Here is a 21,620-nt window from a genome sequence, read left to right on the forward strand (position 1 = left end):
TTTCCCTATAAGACAACAGAACCAGTGGACACAGCTAAGTGGAACTCAAAATTGAGAATATCTTGATGAGCTTATTCAATTCAGACTCCAAAAAAAGTGAAGAGTATTTCATCTGTGCCCTCTTGCGTTTGTGTCCACCTTACAAGGAGTCACTGAAAATAGACGTGCAGTTTGTTCATTCAAATATGTAAACCCACAGCAAACTGCGCTGCCGTGTGCCACAGCCATTGTGTATTAATCTCCCCCACTGGCTCCTAATGAATGTCCCTCCTCGCCTCTCCGGCAATTCAGGTTTGATAGGATTAATTGAGCCATTACTTAATTACAGGCCCCCAAAAAAGAAAAAGGATTTACAGCTTTACCCATAAATCAACAGCAGATTTCTGAAGTAGATTTTTTTTCTCTCTCTCTCCGTTTTCATAAACGCTTTCCACTAAAAGGCTCATTAGCAAGTAGATGAAGGAGAGAGCTGGCGATGGTGTTGATTCTGCAAAAACCCAGATTGTTTTCCCCAGTGCAGAAATAGAACCATGCAGTGAAAGCTCAGTATGGGAGGAGGGTGCGCTGCAATGTCTGCTGTCTGAAAGGCAAATGCCTGCTGTTAAAGTGTGTCGAAACTGGGCACAGCGCTGAAGTGTAGGTAGTTATTTCAAAGATCATATAAAGGAAATCAAGAATTTATTCACATGCAGTTTTTCTTAGCATGAACCTGCCAATCAAAATGAAGGACTACATTGAAAGAAAACAAAGCATGTCAACCTTAAAACTGACAGCTGCTTCGGTTTAACCATTTTTGTGTCAAACTGTCACTGTCCCGCAGCAATTCAACAAAACAAGTTGCATTTCCCAGCAAGCTAAAAAAAAAAAAAAGAAAGAAAACACTGGTGTTGCTACACTAAAGACCTTGCCAGAATTGAAAAATCATGTAAAACATGTGAGGTGAACTAGTGACCAATGTTATAATTGGGTTTGAGCAAATAATTGATCAGAGAACAAGAAAGGAGGACTCGTGGTAAAAAGGCTGAATGCCTGTACAGCGTGTAGCTCTGTGCTTTATTGTAAATTTTAAATTTACACTGATGTAATGCAATAAATTCACACAGGGCACATCGAGGCTGAAAAACTGGTGAAATTAAGAGGAAAATTATCATCACTGCTCCCTGTTCATCATCCATGTAATTATACTGTGGATCAATGATCCCTTAATCAATCAAACTGTATTTCAAAGAGCAGTTTTCATTTAGGTCTGCACTCAGAGTGATTGAAACTGAGACTGATGAGACATGAGGGACAAGAAGGGAAAAGAAGAAAACAGTAGATACAAGGCAAGAAGGGAAGAAAAGAAAACTTTGAGTTATTAAAATTGAAGGACAGAAAATTAAACCATTACTATCAAAATGACAAAAACGATGGGAAAGTGATGTTTAAACAAATAAAGCAAATTTAGAGTGCTTGGGATATTGGAATATAAGTTAATGATGGCATATAGATGACAAGGAAAAGACAAAAGTCATGTAAAAAAAGATAAAACTGAAATCAGTATGCAAATATGAAATAAAATATGCAAATGAAAGGAGAAAAACAGAAAAATATCATGAAGGATCAAAATGAATAAGATGAATGAATGTGAAAAAGCGTTTTGAGCTGAAGTGGTACTTTTAAGTTTGTCAGTGTAGATACGGGTAATGTTATAAACAACAAAGGGTGAAACTGTACCTTCTTCGCCTCATAAGAAGTGATGTCTGATATATGAACTCAGTTATCAGTTATATCATACGTCTTCTTGAATTTTATGCATTCAAACAATCTTCAAAGTGTCCATAAAAGATATGAAAACTACAGGAACTCAGATGATGTTCCAAATGTTCGGCTGTTACATCGTCCACGCTGCAATTCAAGCTGCCCCTGCAGATCATGCATTTCCTTCATGGTGCAGTTAAATATATTCTGCATGTATTGAAATATCATCTAAACCAGTTACTCTCGCAATATAAAATGATAGATGGTTTCTTCAAGACATCAGTACAACCATTTCCCTCTCATAGAGCCTTGATTGCGTATAAAAGAGCAGAGGATCAGTATCATGTGAGAGCTGCGATTCTCTGATCTACATAGCCTCATTTGCAAAGTCATCCAGAGACCCTCACACACTAATCTGGGATTGTGTGTTCTCACAGAGCGCCTCGCCGTGTAGCAGCATGAGCACTGCGAGCCAGCTGGCATCTAGTCGACGAGCGCCTCACACACCCCATCCCATGGCTTCCCATCATTCTCAGATTACCTCAATCCCTCCCCGCACCTCCTCATCCCACTTTCTCATCACTCTTTGTTCCTTGGACCCCGATCCGTTCGTGTTAGTTTTGTCTTCACAATATTGGCCGAGTCTACTCTCCTCGGGGGAAAATTGGCAGACATCACATCAGAAGGCAGCTATGCAACGTTTCATCAGCCACAACACCACTTATCAGTCCAGCAGGAGATGCCTGGCCGACCCGCAGTGAGGGGCAGTGAGGCGCATGAAGTGCAGAGTAATATTAGAAAAGTGTTCCTGAGAGGCCGTCTATCAGCATTTGTTTTTGGGAGACACACGTGGGAAACATGAAGAGGTAGCCGAGTTACATAAGGGGCAACCAGCTACTCTGCCTTCCTTTCATGCCCCGATAAGGGAAAAAGTCAGGAGGATGTGGTTGTAAGTTTCAAGAGTTAGATTAGGTGTCCCAGTATCAGGGCTGGGTAACATAAAATTTAATGGTTTCACAGTGGGAACCATACCGACAAGACGGCAGTCTGCAGAGAAGAACAGGAACATAAACTGTACTGCGGAGATGTATTTAGTCACTCTGCATGCTGTTTGGATCATAAAGTTACTGCAACAACTCCATGGTTCAATCTGTCAAGCAAGGTCAACGTCTGTCGTTTGTAACTTTGCTATCTAATTGACCTGACAGCAAAATGCCTTCATACTAATAATCCACTGAAGGCAAAAGGCATTGAAGGTTATCAGTTGTTAAAGATTAATGCCAAAAAAGTCACCATTAACTTGTATCATGTAGATATTATTGTGACCTCAGGATGAGAGTGTCAAGCACGTGGCTCACGGGCCGAACCCGGTGAACCCTGGAGTCCAATCTGACTCATGTGATTTTATTATTTAAAAAAAAAATTTGAATAACCTTTTGTGCAAAACAGTTTCACAGTCATGACAAATGCAGACTATACATCAAGACTAACCAGATCTTCAAATTGAAAGAATCTTACAAGCACCAGACCAGTTATGCCAATCACTGCCGATGTTTCCGACACCGTGGCACAGCTTAACACTTTCATAAATCGCAAGGGGGACAAATAAACCACCCGTAGTACTTAGCATAAGAGCATCCCTGTGTCTTGCTGGTGTAATTACAGTGTTTGTTCATTATACAACTACAGCCTTGGGAGCTGTTTCTTGAATGTCCATTAGCTGCTGACTCACTTGAAGAGAAAGAAAACAGCGAGTTGCGGCTTTGTGCTGTGTCCTCGTGAACAGGAGGTTTATGCCAGCGTAATATTTTGGCAGCATAATCAAAACGATCAGCTGAAATAGCATGAAAGGCTCAATACATGCTTCAGGGTCAGGCTACAGTGCTTTGGAGATTTGATAATCTGATCTTTAGAAACACAGCTCAGATCAGTACTTTTGATAAAACCTTTAAGAAAAGCAATGGCTCACATGCAGGATTACAACATATCTTCAAGGACTTTATGAAGCATTAATATGCTGTGTCCTGCTTTGAATATTATGAGGTGTTCATACTCAGACAGGTGGACTGATGATGTGGGCTCACATGAGCTTTATTCTCCATTTGATAATGTTCCCTTCCTTTCATTGCCATCTCCCGTTCTGTTGTCCTTCGGCTTGTCTCACCCTCCATTTTTCAGTGTGAAGCCACGTCAGCATTTCCTCAGCATGTGTCATAACACCGCGGTATGAACTCTAAATCTCAGCCCTATGAATGACTGGACAATGTTCTCTCTTTTTGATTTATAGAAGTATGAGCAGGTCAGCTCAGCAGTGTGTTCTGTTAGGTCTGAAGAATTCTGAGTTGTGTGTGAAGAATCATGGTTGGAGAAATATGGTTTAGCAAATGAAACTAAAAGAAAGAAAAAGAAAAAGAGGTCAAATACTAACAGATCTGGTACAGTCGAACAAAGTAATAATGTCAGATTAAACATCGGATTAAATGTTGGAATCCCCTCACAGATTTTCTGGGACATTTCACCTGGTTACTCTGCAGACATCAAAGCAAGTCGACAATGGAAGTGGAAGTACAATGTTGTCATTACCCGACTATGTCCTCATGTACCCATGTGCAATCCAGCATTCAGCACCGCTGTGCTACTGTGACACTGGCCAGATGAGCGGACCTCGGTATCAGCCGTTCCAAATGTGGATTTCTTTGAAAAGCAACAGTGGAAAGATGTGACAGCATGGCACTGCTCAGATAAAAGAGTTATCTTCTCACAAGATCCGTGTGCCAGCCCACAGTCATTTATTGGGGGCTATTCTAAGACAGACTGTGGGGGTGCTTCAGGAGTATACGTTTGAGCCTGGGTTGGATATTTGTTGATATGATGTGGTGGGATAAAGCTAGCGCTGACCACAGCAATTATTAATAAACTGCATTTGGTTGGAGGTCTAGCACGGTAAATTGAAATATCTTGCCTGAACCATGATGTCAGGCCTTCTGCAGCACAATCAGTCTCTGTATGCCTTGTATTTATAGTCACGCACTCCTGAACACTTGACTCCACTAAATGAACGATGCACAGTGGTGGGCACCTCTACTTAAAGCCCTTTCTTGACTCTTAAAAGAGGTTTGGGAAGATTTGTGTCTGGGAGACTTACAGGCCTGATCTTTGTTCCTCTATAATGTGCGTGTATAGGTGGCAAAGCCCTGTCCTTAATATGTCCACACCTGCATCACCCACGGATCTCAGCATGCCAGACATAATGTATCGTCATCATCTCCGCCGGCCCTGTCAGAATGGCTGATAGTATGCGAATGGCGAGCATACCACCTATAAAAAGACCCCCTCTTGACAACAGTAAGTGCTCATACAGCGCATAAGAGTTGGTGATAAAAGAGCAAAACACGTGCACGTACGTGCACAAAAATGCACACGTGTGCACGCACGCACACACACAGATGTAGTCTCACTGACACCTCACAAAGGTCAACCATCAATAACGGTCTAAATTTGTACGCCTTCAAAGTTGACAGAGGGGCTTTCTGTGCATGTGTCACAAACAAAATGACACTGAGGCTTGAAGGCGCTCCACTGTGATTGTTGCTGATGTAGCTTTCAGGATGACATGTTAATGAGCCACACAATGAAGTTCCAGCCTCGTCTAGCATCAAGCAGTGAACAGTACCACATGTGAACTGTTAAGGGTTGGAGTTTAATGTAAACGAAATCTTAACAGCAGTGCTTTAGGTGCATCACGTAAAGCAATGTGTTCTTTTAATTAAATGATTCACAAACAACAGATTTCACTGAAACACTGCTTCATTAATGTAATAGGGGAAATATTTGGCTTTGAGAGTAATTTCATGTCAAGTCAGTGGACTGTCTCTAACATGCCTGAAAACATAAAGAATTTATGAGGAAAAAAGGCAACATGCTTTCAGTCTGCAGAGAGAGAGAGAGAGAGAGAGAGAGAGAGAGAGAGAGAGAGAGAGAGAGAGAGAGAGAGAGAGAGAGAGAGAGAGAGAGAGAGAGAGAGAGCATGGTTACAGGATACCACTAGTTAAAGGGGACTAGATCAACTTTGTAAATAATTTAACAGCTTGCTGTTTGTGTGTCTGGGAGTAGAGGAAAGAGGGGTGGGGTGGGGAATTCAACAGATAACAAGACACAGTCCAGCTTCTTCGATGAATGAAAATCAAGTCCAAACAAACTGCAGATTGGTTAGATGGACAGAGATCAAACCAGTTTAAAGGTTTCCAGCATCTACCCAGCAATGACAACAGACCTTGTGGCAAACGTGTCATCTATATCCTAAAAATAGTGTTAAAAACTGAACAGTGTGTCAGTGCTGAACCTATAAATCCACATCTATCACTTAGGGATTCAGCAACAACTGAGTCCCGTCAGTCCTGTCAACAAGTGAAGGAAATACCTTTGTGGGAGTTTTTGCTGATACGCTTTGTTGGCTGCTGCATGGTTTTGATCAGATATGTGGGTTTGGACAAATTAAAAAAAAAAAAAAACTCACTTAACCTTGGTTGTTGGCCACAAAAATCAACAAATCCCAACTTTTATGTTGCTGCTTCTTCTTCAGTTATTCCCTGAGTTTTGTCTGACATGTATTGTATAATTGCTAAAAATTGCATTCCATTTGCAGCAGTGGTTGCTGTTTAAAACACTGGAACTTAATCATAATGAGTCAGACAGACATGAATAACATGCACACCAACATTTGAGCAACACAGCTGAAAGTCAGGAGTGTGTCAGAAATTAAACTGACTCACACTGCTGACAGCTCAGCTATACTTCGATAATACAATACATTTACACTATCAAGTCATATTATATTAGATTAGATGATGTTCTGGTTTATAGTGCTAATAGTCAAAGTTCCAACGTCAGGTCTGCATTGCAATGTGTTTACTTGAACAGAAAGCATTTTTTAAGTAAATACTTTTATTAAAATTGTTAATTTACATACATATAATTGGATATTAATAGAGTCTTTGCAAGTTTTCATATGCCCAATTGTAGTGAAAATAGTATAAAAGTATTGTAGTATTTGTTCACTACAAATGAGGTTATTTTAGATATTTCTAAAGAAAGTACAAGAGTTGAAACATATGCCTTATTCTATCTTTACAGTGAACTGTAAAATCTTAGTGAAAGGTGTCATCAGCTTGTTTTAATAAGCAAAAAACAACTTCATAATGTTTTGGCTATCAATAATCAAGTTATCGTTTTTTCAATGCTTTAAAGGATTTATAACCTTGTTCTCAACACATTTACTTCTGTGAGACAGTCCAGTCCAGCTATAACTTAATTGCAGTTTATTAATAACTTCAAATTTCCCTTGGAATAGTTCAATGACAGCATGATATGCCACCAGGGAAGTATACAGATATAAATTTTGGCAGAGCTCTCACTGATTCCTGGCATGACCCTGTGAATCAGTCCCTAAATTAACTTTAGGGTCCCAAGCCGGTATTGTGATCTAGTTCTAAATGCAAACACACAGGGTGCATTCTGCAGTGTTCTACTCAGAAATAGTCAGATTTATATAATATCTGACAAATATACATCAAAAAATGAAAGTGCTGATTTACAGAGAAACCAACTGACCAAATTAAGTGTTTGTATTGTTTGTTTGAGTGACATCTTTATGAGATGGTTTTATTGATTGTATTATTGCAGACAAAAACACAGTCCAAGTCTTGAATATGGACGTTTTTCAAATCTGTTGTATTTTGATTTTCTATACAAAAGAGGCAATATTGACATCGATCTATCTCCTATACCACTTAGTCCTGTGCAGGGTCATGGGGCAATGGAGCTAATCCCAGTTTACTATGGGTGAGAGCGGGACAAGTCACCAATCCATCTCATTATTTATATCTTTATTGAATTTTTTTGTTGAATTTTGTACCATTAATTGTCAAAAACAGAATATGGCAGGCATAAAAAAAAGCATTTTGAGTAATCTCTTGGAGTGATTTAGATTTCTGTGGTTACATACATACATTATGTTGTGAAACTGAATTCTCTGTCTATATAAATACAAAATCAGAAAAACTGTGACTATCATGACTTCAGGCCAGACCAAGTACAGCATCCTTGGAACAACCAACAATTACAACTGGTAATGTAATACCTGTCAATAATGCAACAACTTTGGCTTTTTTCAATATAATTAAATCCAAAATGCAATACTTGCCAATATAGAAATAAGGCATTAGATTCAGTTATGCCTTTTTGTGGAAAGTATGTTCTTCCTGTGTGAGCCTGGATTTATTGTGTGACCCGCCCTTACCTGTAGCGGAGCCAGAGTGGGGGCAAAGGGGCGGTCGCCCCCTGGGACCACAAGGTCATAGGGCCCTGTTTCATGTGAAGTGCTCACATTTAATCGGAAATAAATTATTATAATAAAATGTGCAGTGTGTGCCAGAAGGTATACGCATATGAGTGTGGGCTCCAATTTGCCAATTCTTACGTTACGACTGTCCATGAATGCAGCAGAGCTGTAAGCCAGCGCTGATTGGCTGTGCGGCATGAACGAGTTTTTTCTTTTGCACTTGATCTGAACACTTTGGAGGAAAGTTAAACAGTATTCTAAACACTATGCTAGCCGCTAGTGTTACTACCCAAAACCTAACATCGGAGCCACTGGTGAGTCAGTGAAACCTCCAAAAATATTATTTTTATCAGAATTCCGTGGTCTTAAACACCTGGATATTTGAATGTGCCTTGTGTTGCTTTCAACTACAAGAGACCGCCGAGTCTATTTTTTTTTCTAATATATGTGAATTCCAAAAGATATAGATAGCTGTGTCTATATCTATCTGAATAGATTGTGTAATTTTAGACCAGCTGTGTTCATTTTATATTTAAGCTGTATCAAAGATGGTACAGATGTAGCCCGTGACTTTTTGCTTTCAGCACCATGGACAGCGGACGCTATGAGATTGACAGCTGTCAGGCTGCATTTGTGTGTATGTGTGTGCGTGCATGCGTGTGTGCGTGCATGTGTGTATTTGTTCTTCAAAACAAGTTTGTGAACTGGTTTGTGACTTTATTCTGCTTTCTGAAGCATATAGGTTTGCTTGGCTCAATAAAAGTGAGCATTAGTGTGTTGTTTGATGGTATGAGGTATTGTTTGTTTGCATGGTAAAATTACAATCATAAGGGCCCATCGAGAATGCTCCGCCCCCTCTGTACTGAGACCCACGCTCTGCCTCTGGCCCTTACCCATAGATAGCTGGGACTGCTCCAGCCTAAGCATTATCGAAGACGGATGGACGGATGGACGGATGGATAGTATTTCATCATGTAATACAATATCATTTTGACAATAATGTCGTATGTTATTACATGATTGAAGTAGCATTAAAAAAAAGGTAATTGAAATTGTAATCCCTGCAGTCATTAATGCAGTGACACATAAACAGGATTGCATTTCTTGGGGACATTTGTTTACTTGTAGATTTGTAGGCATAGTGCATGGCATAGTCATTCATTGAGGATATAAGCAATATTTTTTCTCAAATATCTTTCTTTGCAGATTAATTTTGTTTACATCAGAGTGGTCAAAAATTATTGGCCATTTTGCAACATAAGTTGTTTGTTACATTCCTCTTTTGGGAAATTGAGGCACTTTAATATGGATTACAGAAAGATTTTTAAAGGGTATATTGGATCATTTTGACTCTAGAATTACTAATTGTTTTCCAATATTTCAATGTGACGGACAGACTTGGTAATATTCCGTTTTTATTTCAATGTTGACCTAACCTCTGCAGTGGTTTGTGTAGAATAGCGTCTCTCCGGTCACCGAGTTGTTTACACTCCTGCCTCGCGACCTCTGTCAGCAGTGATTGAACCGCGGGCGTTGCCATGGCTACGTTGAGACCCAATGAGAAGCTCGCGGCTGACTGAATGGAAATAACAGAGGCCATTTTGCGCGTGGGGCCGCGGCATCATTCAGTAATAATAAGAAACGGAAACGGAGGCAGACTCGGTCCTTTTCTAGAAAAGACGCGCGGTGGTTTCGGAGCTGTGCGGCTGTCCGCGTGTATCCCAGAGAGGCCGCCGCTCCGCCGCAGCTTCCCCGTGTCTGCTGACCGAGGCCCGACAGCCTCCGATAGAGGGAGTTGCTTGGAGCTCCGCCGACCCACACCGGCAACATCCATGCGCGTCGAGAAGCAGGTGTACGGTTTCATCACACGGACACACCACTAGCAGCCGAGCCGCCGCAGCCGCGCTCAACTCTCTGCTTCTGCTCTTCTTGCCGGAGAGAGGACCCGGAGTGTTTTCACATGGAGCTTTCTGAGCAGCAGACGATGCGTTTCGGAATTTCTCGAGTGAGACGGCGGTCTTTGTGAGGTACGTTCACCCCGTGTCAGCGGTGTTGTGTCGGGTAATGTCTGTCTGTCAGTCCGCAGCGCCCAGCAGCTGCTGCAGCAGGTCCGACCTCAGCGCGCACTTTAATGCTTTTAAACAGCTTAAACAGACCAAATCTGAGTGTTTCTGAACCCATTTAGACCAGAGTTGATGAATGCGCTCATCTAGGATAATGTTGGGTCTCCGTGTTGCCTGTAAGTGCATTCCTGTGGACTGCTGTTTCCTCTGCATTAGAGGAGGAAGCGTGGTAAATAAAAGACTTCTAATCTGTGGAAAGCTTATACTTAACATTTGCGCTTTCAACCAACAGTGTGGTATGTATAAATGACATAACAAACTGCTTGATTGAAGTAAGCATGAAGTGAATATCCATGTTTAACCTATATCCCCCATGCTGAGGTTAATCTCTATTGTTTGGCTGCACATGTCCAGTGTTGCAGTGTAGTACTATGAAGTATGTGGAATCAAAAAAAAAAAAAAACCCTGTAAAATAGATTCCCTCTTTTCTTTACAGGACTCTTGAGATACTTTATTTTATGATGCCAATACAATCCCTCCAGTAATTGTGATAGCATGTAAGCTGAAGGCTGTAAAAGTCATTGTTGAAGTACAGTCTCTCCTCATGCCGGGTGTGCTTGCATTCACCGGATGTCATTAAAATTTGTAAATCACAAATAGATGGTGAAGAGAGATTTTTCCTAATCTTGGTGCAATCTGTTGCTTTTCTTGCCTGTCCTTCCTCCAGCTGCACACCCCCCACCGGGCATATAAGAAACAGATCTAGACAACCTCTGCATTCGCTCTGGTGCTGTTGTCTTGCTGGGTGAAGGATGATGTAATGAGAGAAAGAAATTGACTGGCCGGCAGCTACAGATGGTATCTCTGTAAAAACCCATTCGAATGCTGTTGGAACAAGGGGGAGTCCAGGGTGCATAGAGTGTAACACTATCACTCCGGGAACCTCATACCACTCCCAGTGAGGCCTACCTGGCTTGTGAGTGTGCTTGTGTCTGCAGTGGGCTCTCTGGATGGTGGTTTTGACAAACTATTTCATGTATTCCTGACACCGCATGCTTGTGTCTGACAGATAGGAAGCAGCACAGCGGGATGCAATATGATGAGCAACAGTTGGCTGCTGTCTGTCTCGCAGGGGGCTGCAGCACCAATAAACAGCCCCTCATGAAGGCTTATATATACACACTTAATGAGCGATCAGAGCATTTTGACTTGATTGATGGTCAATGAGCCAGAAAGTATGTATCTGTTAACTCAGTTGCACCTGCCAGTTTGGAGTTCCTGAGAGAGACGGTGTGTCCAGGGAGAGAGCGAGAGAGGCACAGGGGATCAAGACAGGCTACTGGGGAAAAGGAAAATGTGATACATTTATTCATAGCAGCACTGAATGTAATTTACAAATTTACTGTGTTTCACTCTGTCATACTCTCACTCACACATCCCTTTAAACTGTCTTCTGTTGGCTCATTTCTTTGCTTTTTGTGGTGGCTTTTCTTTTCTCATTGTAGCTCTGCAGTGCTCCCTCCTCTATCTCCCCCTCTCTCTGCCCTTCTTCAGAGGCTGATGTCATGGCTCAAGTGGTGTGTGAAAGGCTTGTCTAATTCTTAGTCTCGCTGATAAAAGGCATTGGGTAGAGGACATGCTTGCTCCCTAAGCTTTCCTGATGACCTTTAGCCATCACCATGCTGTTTGCTGTTTGGTGAGGATAGTCTAGTTTTTTTTTTTTTTTTAACAGAAATGCTGAACTAATTTGATGTGATGTTAAAGGTGCAATAAGTAAGATATTTATTTTAGACGTCATTCGTTTAAAGACGTGATGCACGTGTGACGCCGGTCGCGTGCATGTGACACTAGGGGAAAGCACCAGAACGGTCTAAACTCACTTCAAATCTCCCAAACTGGCAACCTGTGCAACACTCACTGGAGAGGGGGAGGGGCAAAGTATGTTATATGACGTAATATAACCAAACCCTGATGGTTATCACTCTCATTAGCATGTTCAGATTTGAGTCCATGAAGTCCTAGTTGAGCTATTCATTAACATGATTACTTGTAATTGGAAACCATGGTCTAGTTACATTGAATAGAGACTTTATTTTATGTTTATGTTTTTATTGTATTTTACTGAAATGACAAGCATAAAATAATGCTGCAATTAAAGGTTAGTATATTTTGCAGTTTTGGTTACTTTTGTTCGAAGGTGCAGGTATCAATATAATGCCTATAGTCATTTGTTATTTATGCACAGTCTTAAATGACATTGCAAAATGACACTGTTCCCATAATTGTGACATCATAGAATGAGAAACTTGCCATTTGTCAGTGACTGAAACACTGACACTCTTGCTGTTGATTGTAACAGCAACAATGTTGCACTTTAAAGAGAGGGTTTAACTTTGTATCAACAACCCCCCAAAAAACAACATAAGTCTGGGGTAAAGCTTCAGTTGGGGAAGACACTAACCAGCCGTTGTCTTTGACCTCATCATCAGTGGACTAAAACTCAAACTTGTATACTGAAGATAAGACGAGATCCCCGCCTCAAAACAAATGGTGGAAGACCCTTTTTTGAGGAAGTTTGAAACAGTTGTATAGTGTTAGATGCCATGTTCAAGTTTGACAATAAATACATATTTACATACAAAATAATCCAACCTGGGTAACAGCGAACATTTAAAATGGACTAAAAGTCATTTGTTTTATATTGCATTATCTATCAGTATCAACTAATATGGAAAAAAATGATTGTAATAGGACTGTTTCCCCTTATCGCCCAGTCCTATTTCATCAATTTCAAGTTTGTGACAGTGGTGGAATGTTTGACAGTTGTAGAATGTGAAACAGTTTAAAAACTATGAAAGTTTTAGAATGTTTGGTTATATTATGGTGTATGAGTTTTAGAATGTATTTTACAAACTACTGAGATGAGTCTTGTTTAAGTTTCTGTGTCTGAGTGTAATTATGGATATACATTCATTTATTTAATTATTTTTTTTTTAATTTTCTCCCAAGTTAAACTGTTGCCCAGTTAGAGACACTCACTACATTGCCTGCTCTTCTTCTGCTTTTTATATCCCGCCACTTACTTAACCGGGAATGGCAGGGCCTTGCAGAAGCTGATAATGAATTAGGTGTTGAAACTGTTGGGGTGAGACCATGTCGACGCGGCTACTGTAGTCCAGAGTGGCACATAGGTCAAAGTATCGGTGTATTTGAGTGCGAGTTTGTGTCAGGCGCTATAAAAATAGTTTGCTCTGGTACTTTAATGAGATCATTGCTAAGCTGCTGCAGTCTCATGTCTGTTTTAATAATTTTTATTTACTTTGGACGGTGTTGCTTTTTACATGGAAAAGTTAGCAAGACATACATTCAAGCCAAAATGAACTGAAGATGTGTAATATGTCAGACATCAGGAACTATTTTGTTTTGGGGTGTCGTCGTTGATCTTGGTGCATCTTCTGTAAACCAACAGTGTCAGGTCATAAGGATCATGTCTGCCGTCGATAACATCTGTAATATAACTTAGGCCAGGGTTTTATTAGTCCCCTGATACTGCACCGATTTTGGCCCCAAGGTTGCATCATTAGCACCTGTCAGTTGTCAGCTTTTCACCATACCTCACTGATCCTTGGCTTGTGACCAGAAGTTTCTGGGGACCAGCTGCTGTACAAACGTGTCTGCTGCCACTCTCTACGGCGGGCTTCGGAAAGCCCGGGCTCTGATGCATAGGCGTTTTCCGGGGGACATAGTTGCCGCAGTGTTGCTTATCACTGGGGCCATTTGTGTCCATGCAGATAGGATTTTTACATTACCACTTCATCATTGGCACGATGACAGGGGACACAAGCAGCGTTGATCCAGAACAACTCAACTGAGTCCGCCTGTGTTTGATTTAAAGGCTGGTAACAGGTTGTCACTTGGCTGGGCTAATGAATGACTTTAGTGTGGCTTTATACCAAAATACCTGATGGTGACCTCAGTGGACTTGTTTTGAGACTTACAATGGTAGGCTTTAGCTAGAGAGCTGATTACTTGGAGCTATTTAGTTAAAACAAAGTTATACCACCCCAAAAAAAGTCTTGTTGTGTTTGCCATACTGTTTTTTGGAGTCCAGTCACTTTGTGAGTTGATAGTTTCTGATTTCTGTGCTTTTTTTTTTTTTTTTTTTTTTTTTTGCATGAATGAATATGCGTTTGAAGGGATGAGGTGGATGGTGTCCAAATAGCATATTGCACAGTAGCTGCCTGGCTGGTTTTAGGTATCCAGGCTCTAAAAATGAGATGCTAATAGCAGCAGTTACATCATCATTCTGGGAATAGCAGGGAGTCTGGGGTCTAAAGGTGCTTTTGGCTGACCTCCCTCCTGTGTATATTCAGCCTGTGTGTGTGTGTGTGTGTGTGTGTGTGTGTGTGTGTGTGTGTGTGTGTGTGTGTGTGTGTGTGTGTGTGTGTGTGTGTGTGTGTGTGTGTGTGTGTGTGTGTGTGTGTGTGTGTGTGTGTGTGTGTGTGTGTGCGCGTGTGCGCGTGTGTGTGTGCGCGTGTGCGTGTGTGGTCATTTCCAAATATACATCCTCATATGGATTACACAGCAATACGATTATTAATGACACCGGCGAGTAGACACATAATTTGTATTTATATTTACAACCCGATATGACACCGGCTGCTTATGGTTTATTGACATGGATAAAAACAGAAAATGTGTCTGCCGCGTGTATGTGTGTGTTCATTTGCACATTTGTGACTGAGCCCTTCTGACAGGCAGTTAAACCGTCAGCAACACGAAGTGAAAGAAAATCTCATGTGAGAACAGTTTGACACTCCTGTCAGTTTCAGCGTGGGGAAGGCCTCACTGGCTGCTCTATGGCATTAAAACCTAGGAGGGAAAGAGGCTCTCTGACAGTCTCATTACCACTGCTACCCAAACTTATCAAAGGTGTGTCTACCTGATGAAACTCAGTCTTTAGTGTTACAGTTCATGTCTGACTTACTGAGGTTGCACAAGTACGTCAATGGATGCTTGGATGTTAGCTGCCTTTATATATGTGTGTGTGTGTGTGTGTGTGTGTGGTATGCATGCATGCATGCAAACATGTGTGCGAGTGGTAAAATAGAGATAGTCAGGCCTGTCACTTAGCCCCCACCCATGGAGACTGGGGGGTAACTTTCCAGTCTCATAGACGACGAGCATGCCTGCGTCTGAAAATAGCCGTATCTGATCACAGCTTCACCCAAACAGGGAACTCTCGTTCCCCGTCACTCCCTCTCTTTCTTTGGCTGTCCCTCTCTAACTTTCTCCTCAATCTGTTGTCTCTGTGCTTCCCAGGCAGTAAACCGGGTGAGATCTGGGAATAAAGCCTGACCAGAGGGAGAGACTCATCCGGGCTGCCGGGAAGGGAAAGAAAGGAAGAGATCTTGGACTCGCTGCTCACCTATACCTGACGCCTCTCCGCAGGTCTCCAGTCTTTTGGTTTTATGACGGTAAGAGTTGCGTTTCATTCGTTTTATCGACTCTTTGACCTGTGTTCCTTTATTTGTCAGGCTTCGTTCACAAATGATGCAGGTTCAGTTTTCATTGATGCTCAAGTACATTTTATGCAGAAACACAGGGTGGTATTTATTCATTTTTTGATACCGACTAACCCGAGTTATTCATTCTGAGTTTTAAAATCTACCTTTTAATGTTTTGTCTAAACACACTCGAGCACGGTCGACTCGGTTGTCATGTATCTATATTTACTTGTTCGGAACACTTGACACTGTAAAGGGAATGCAAAATAAAACAGATTTGAATAGATTTTACAACCAAACACCAAAAAGGAATTACATGCATCTGTTTTGCCAAAACCCCAAATTATAGACCGAGTGTGGAATTTTTGTCTTTTGTGACAGTGGACAGGGGACATAGTGTCAAATGAGAACAGTGGTTTTTACCACTGTAGCCTCAGAAATAGTCCAGCAAATAGCTTAGATTACAGTTTCGAGTGTGGAAAATTGTTTATATGCATTTATAAATAAAAGCATTAAAGGGACACTCAGAATGGATTTAAACAAAAGAGGAGTTCAGATTGACTCTCTTGATCGTCTAAATGTTAAAATCCAAGCTCAGCCTCTGAGAGCTTCCCTTTCCTCTTTGCCCCTGCCTCTTCTCACCACTCCAGAATTTTTTGCCCCAGAATCTCGCTCTCCTTTTCTGTTCCTTTTACGTAGTTCCATCTCTTGTTACACCCTTTTTTCGCGGTCTCTTATTTCTCATTCAACAAAAGCCATGCACCAATCCCCCCATTTGGCCAGTCTCAGAGGTGTTGTGGAATGTCACCTTGACCTCTCGGGTACACAGTGAGGGGTGGTTTCCAGCCTCGGATCCCAGCAAGAGCCACTCACTTCGCCCTCCCCTGGATGTAGTTAACAATTAAAAGTGAAATATGAAAAGTAGCTTATGTTGTCCTTCGTCATAAAGTTGCTTGTTAGTGTAAAAATCAACAATGCTATCCAAGAAGCGCAACTTTTCTGAAATAATTTTCAGAATGATAACTGATTTTCAGACATAAACAAAATAACATTCATTTTAATTTAAGGTGACTCACTTATTTCTTCTCATAGTCAAACTAATGATGATCTACTGAAGTGTTTCCTTTTGGCAACAATTTTTATTGGAGCTTCTCCATAACCTTAAGTTTAATTCATGGAGAAGAATGTTGGTGTGATCGTGTTTCTTTCTGCCTTTTACCCAGAATTCCCTAAGATCCATGGCATAGTTTTTCCTGATGTTTGGGACTTCCTTAGAGGTCGAAAGGCCTTGTCTAATGGCAGTAAATATAGCACCACTGCTCATCAAGTTCTTCTTATCTTAATGCTTGACACTTAACACTGCTACCTGGGGAATCCAGACTATGTATGAGGAATGTAATCTCAGCTGCTACTGATAATTGTAGTGCTTTAGTCTGCTTACACTCCTTTTAGGAAAAAAAAAAAAAAAAAGAAAAAAGAACAAAATCAAATGCAATGAATTTATTGAACGTATTGCTTCTTTATAGACGATAACCTGACTCAGTCAGCACATGTTTTTCATGTATTCATCAGGACAGAAAAACCTCATTAATAATAACTCTTGTTTACTAGGGATTTAGCTGGAAGGGCAGAGGGAGGTTAACAGCATGGCGCTGCTTCGTCATCCTCCCTCATCCTCTGGATAGCACTGTTTGCTGTCCCAGTGCTAATTTCAGCATTGTCCTTTTCATAAAACACACCCTATCAGCTCAGGATTTTATTGTGCTTGTGTGAGATCGGACTGAATGAAACCAAAGTGAAAATTCTTGTGGCTCATCAAAGTCGCTGCCTTTCATGACTTTCGTGGAAATGTCTGACATGTAAACATAGTGAGTTTTCAGCTCGCCTATTATGTGATCCTAGATAATAACTGTAGCATTTAGCCACTTGCCAAAAACTGGCTGCTTTCAGAGGACAAAAGAGCTGAGCGGACTCTTGAATTTAATTAATTAAATTTGTTGTTTTTAATGAACTCCTGTTTGCCTCTCGAGGCTTCAGCTGTCAGCGTTTCAGTTTGAACGTCATTCTCTCAAACTACTTGAGATATCCAACTGACTGATGGTCGTCTTCCTTCACTCAACCATGTGAGAAAGCTGAGGCTGCCTCGGGAGGCCGGCCATAACACTGCGTCAAAATGTCGAGTCAGGATCAGCTCCAGCTCCGTATTGAAATTGCTTTGACATTCAGTACCATGTTGAGCTGTTCGTTTATTTACTTGACCTCTTATTTCCATGTAGTTTGTATCTTCATTTCTTCATTGTGTTTGTCTTAGTGTGAAACTTGGTGTTTTATGGTTTTGTAATCACCATCTTCTTTTATCACTCAACTCTATATGCAGTAGACTAATCTTTAAAAAGTGAAACAGTGGCATTGATGGAGATACTGTGTGCTAGTGATGTCTTGTCCTCAGATCAGGTTCTATCAGGAAACATGGCCGTATCGATAATGGCTTTCTATGAAGTCAACCTTTTTTTGTGTTCCCACCAAACATCTTATTTTTCTGACTGCAATGAAAATATTTTTCTCTCTAAAATATTTTTTTGTCTATGCTCTTTGATCATCTCGATCCTCGCTCCCTGTGAACGTCACAGCGTTGGGCTGTATACTGAGCACATCTCAAGTTGTCTGTAGAAATGGTAAGATAACAAACCCAGTGTCACATCCAATCCATCCTCCTCCTCCCATACCCCAGACTCACAGTAGCAGGGCTCGAGTTACATAATTGCATTAGTGCTCTCAGGCCAGTGGCTCTGCTCGTTAGCACGCTTGTGATGCAATCTCCCGAACACATGGCCCTCTGTTGTTTGTGGTATGGGCAGCGAGTGGGCACGCAGGGTCAGTGTGTTGACCTCCCCTGTCCATTCATACGGCTGGAGGGGAGTCCGCTAATGAGTGGCAAGGTTGAACAAACAAGGCTGATAAGAGAGACTTTGTTGGGAATGGCTGTTGTTCAAACAGTGGCAGTAATGTGGCGGCAGAACAGTTACATGGCACTGATAAAACATTCCTGGTGAAACGACCAGCATGTGACAACGAGGCTTTGTGCTTGTGTGTCTGAGAGAGAATGATTTAAATCAAAGATAACACGTTTCCATGTTTATCGTTGAGTGTTGTGATTTTTATGCTCTGGTGAAGTGAAAGTTTTAAAATAGATGTAACTGCTGAGGTGTCCTGAAGCGGCTCGCTACTTCTCAAGCACAAGGCAGGTATCATCTACCTAACGGGTTTCAGCTGGGCCACATGGTGCAGCGATTAGTGCTCTCACCTCACAGCGAGAATGTCGCGGGTTCAAATACCAACCAGGCCTTTCATTGTGGCATTTCCATCTTGTCCCTGTGCGTGCGTCAGTTTCCTCCAGGTAGTAAGTACTCCTGTTTTCTCCCGCAGTCCAAAAAGAGACACGTGAGTCTAATTGACCCTAATTTGCCCTTGGATTTAGAGGTGAATGTGTGGTTGTCTGTCTGTCTGTCTTTGCTCTCTGATGGACTGGTGACCTGTCCAGGTTCATCCTTCCCTCGCCCGTTAGAAGGGGTTGACTCCTAAACAGGATAAAGTGGTGCAGAGGATGGATGTCACCCACAGACTTTAGAATTAAAATACACAAAACCCACAATATTGGAAAGTACAGAAAATGAAAGGTGCAGAACAATATAGTGTGCAAACTAAAAAATATTTGCACCATCATAGTGTAAGTTTTTCCAAAGAAAAACCATAGATTTCCAAAGAATAAATTCAGCTTACATTGTTCACAGAGGCTCAGGATGGATTCTGACCCATATCCACTGTGGTGTAGTGGCTCTTCACTCTGGTTAAACCTGTGCTGGGCTTGAGGGACCTTTTCTCTGCATCTTGGCTCTTAAGTTGTGTGAAGAATTAAAGAATAATGGATGGATTTTGACACATGGCCCTTTGTTAAAATGATTAAAAGACCTTGACATAGATTCAAATTTAATGTCAGCCACATGAACTGAGAGTCTGGTGAACAATGATAGCAACATAACGGCTACTTAAACATTCACAGGGTTTTTCAGTGTGGCATCACCAGAGTTTGAACCAAATTACAGGGATGAACATGGTTTGATTTATTCTCTGCTTGTCTTTGAGGCATTATCTTGTAGCTTCTGCTCAGTATTCGTCTTTCTCTCTACTCTGTTTTCACCAGAGAGGTGGATCTTGGTCGCTGGTTGTCTTTCAGTTTTGAACTAACACTGTACAGCTCAGGGCCTCACCAGGTTTCCCAAAGTTATTTTGTTTCAGTGCAAAGTTATCACGCGTAATGGCTACTTACGATTCAAAACAGAGACTGTTAAAGCCTAAAACTGTTGGTTTTGCACCATTGCAGAGCTCCTGTGTTAAATCAAAATATTCATTCATCCATTTGAAATATGTACTTGTTATGCTCATGTCTAACTTGAGCACTTCTTTGTTGTAAACTATGTTAATTTTAATACACACTGGGGAATTCCTTATAGCCACATTCTTTTATTCCCAAAGTTTCTTTTTTTCAAACCACAGTCCCACACTCCCACATTTTAACCACAAAAATGCTCCACTAAAATAACTTGGCTTCAATTCAGTAATTAAGGCATGGAGCATTTCCAGTGTCTGCCTTTTTTGGAGCGGGCAGTTTGCTTTCAGACCAGCCATGTCTTGAGATTTATGTTGGATCTCCTGAGACCTTTTGTTTTGTTGGTATGATAAGGATTTGTTCTTTCTGATTAATACAGTGAAAGCAGAATCCTCCTGTAGATCAGTGTCAGATTCCTCCTGATCAAATTTCTCTTTTGTGACCCATTTTAACTGGAGCATCACAGCGGATTATACATCATATTCATGCCTCATTGAACGTGTTTTGCACTGATTTTTGTTATTTATGAAGCTTTTAACAGCAGACACGCTGGTCTGTTTTGGAGGGCAGAATCGAACGAGTCTGTGTGATGACTTCGAGGTCTTTTAGGTCTTTAAATAGATTTGCTAAGGAGCTTAATCTGTCGACATCCTCTGAGTATGTCTCAGCCAGAGTGACCACTCAGGGGTCAAGACCCCTGAGGCCAGAGGCTGTTTATCTCCAATCACTGTTCACTCTCTCCTCACACACACACACACACACACACACACACACACACACACACACACACACACACAGGTCTAAAATAGGAAAAAAAAATGCTGCTGTAGATTAAAAGAATTCTCTAAAAGTACATTCGCACAAGGTTATTTTCAGTTTGTTGCACACTGGAATGACTAAAATGAATCTGTGGCTGTCTGTCTCCTTGCATTGACCCAAATTCATGCATTCATGCATTGAAATCTATTTTACAAATACAAACTAAGTAAAGAGAAAATGTATCATACCATTATGGCAATGTAAGTCCAGTGGTTACTGTCATCCTCTGAGAAGTGGGACCTGTTTCTGCCTCTGGCTGCTCTCTGATCCACTGGGGAAGGAAATTTGCAGGAATGTGGACAGATCTGCATGTTGGTTTGTTGTTGTTTTTCCTCTGCTAAATATGGAACATCCTAATCTAAAGAGCTTTTAAATTTTCTGTCTTGTCCATCGGTAGTTTCCCTCTAAACTGGGAATGTTAAATTGAAAGAATAGAGTGGTAAAGTGTTTCGCTAATTAATAGAGATCGGTGTTACTTTCGCAGTATTTCTTATATTTGCATAATCACTATTGTGTTTGGCAGCTTTGCTTTTGAAGTGTTTCTTATTCTCAGTTAGTGTCCATGCCTGATACATTTAAATAAATATATGACAACTTGTGAAAAACTGTGCTTGATCATACAGTAGCATCTAATAAATCTAAGTCTTACATGGTCTATCTTTTTAGGAATTACACGACGTACTGTGAGGCAATAGTGATCAATTTTGAGGAGAAACTTCTTTTAGAGAATTAAACTAGAAATGATTGAATAGTTGCAATTTATG

General features: G+C 41.0%; 1 protein-coding gene across 1 annotated transcript in view; it reads left to right on the forward strand.

Moving 5' to 3' along the window:
• The first annotated feature begins 9,788 nt into the window (after window positions 1–9,788).
• Window positions 9,789–21,620, forward strand: part of sorbs2a (sorbin and SH3 domain containing 2a) — a 47,283-nt gene continuing 35,451 nt past the window's right edge. The window contains exons 1-2 of the mRNA XM_030093281.1: window positions 9,789–10,107; window positions 15,466–15,620. The gene's annotated coding sequence lies outside the window, so the exon portion shown is untranslated. The remainder of the gene's footprint in view (window positions 10,108–15,465; window positions 15,621–21,620) is intronic.

This window comes from Salarias fasciatus, chromosome 6 (assembly GCF_902148845.1).
Source record: "Salarias fasciatus chromosome 6, fSalaFa1.1, whole genome shotgun sequence".
In the NCBI taxonomy this organism is placed as follows: Eukaryota; Metazoa; Chordata; class Actinopteri; order Blenniiformes; family Blenniidae; genus Salarias; species Salarias fasciatus.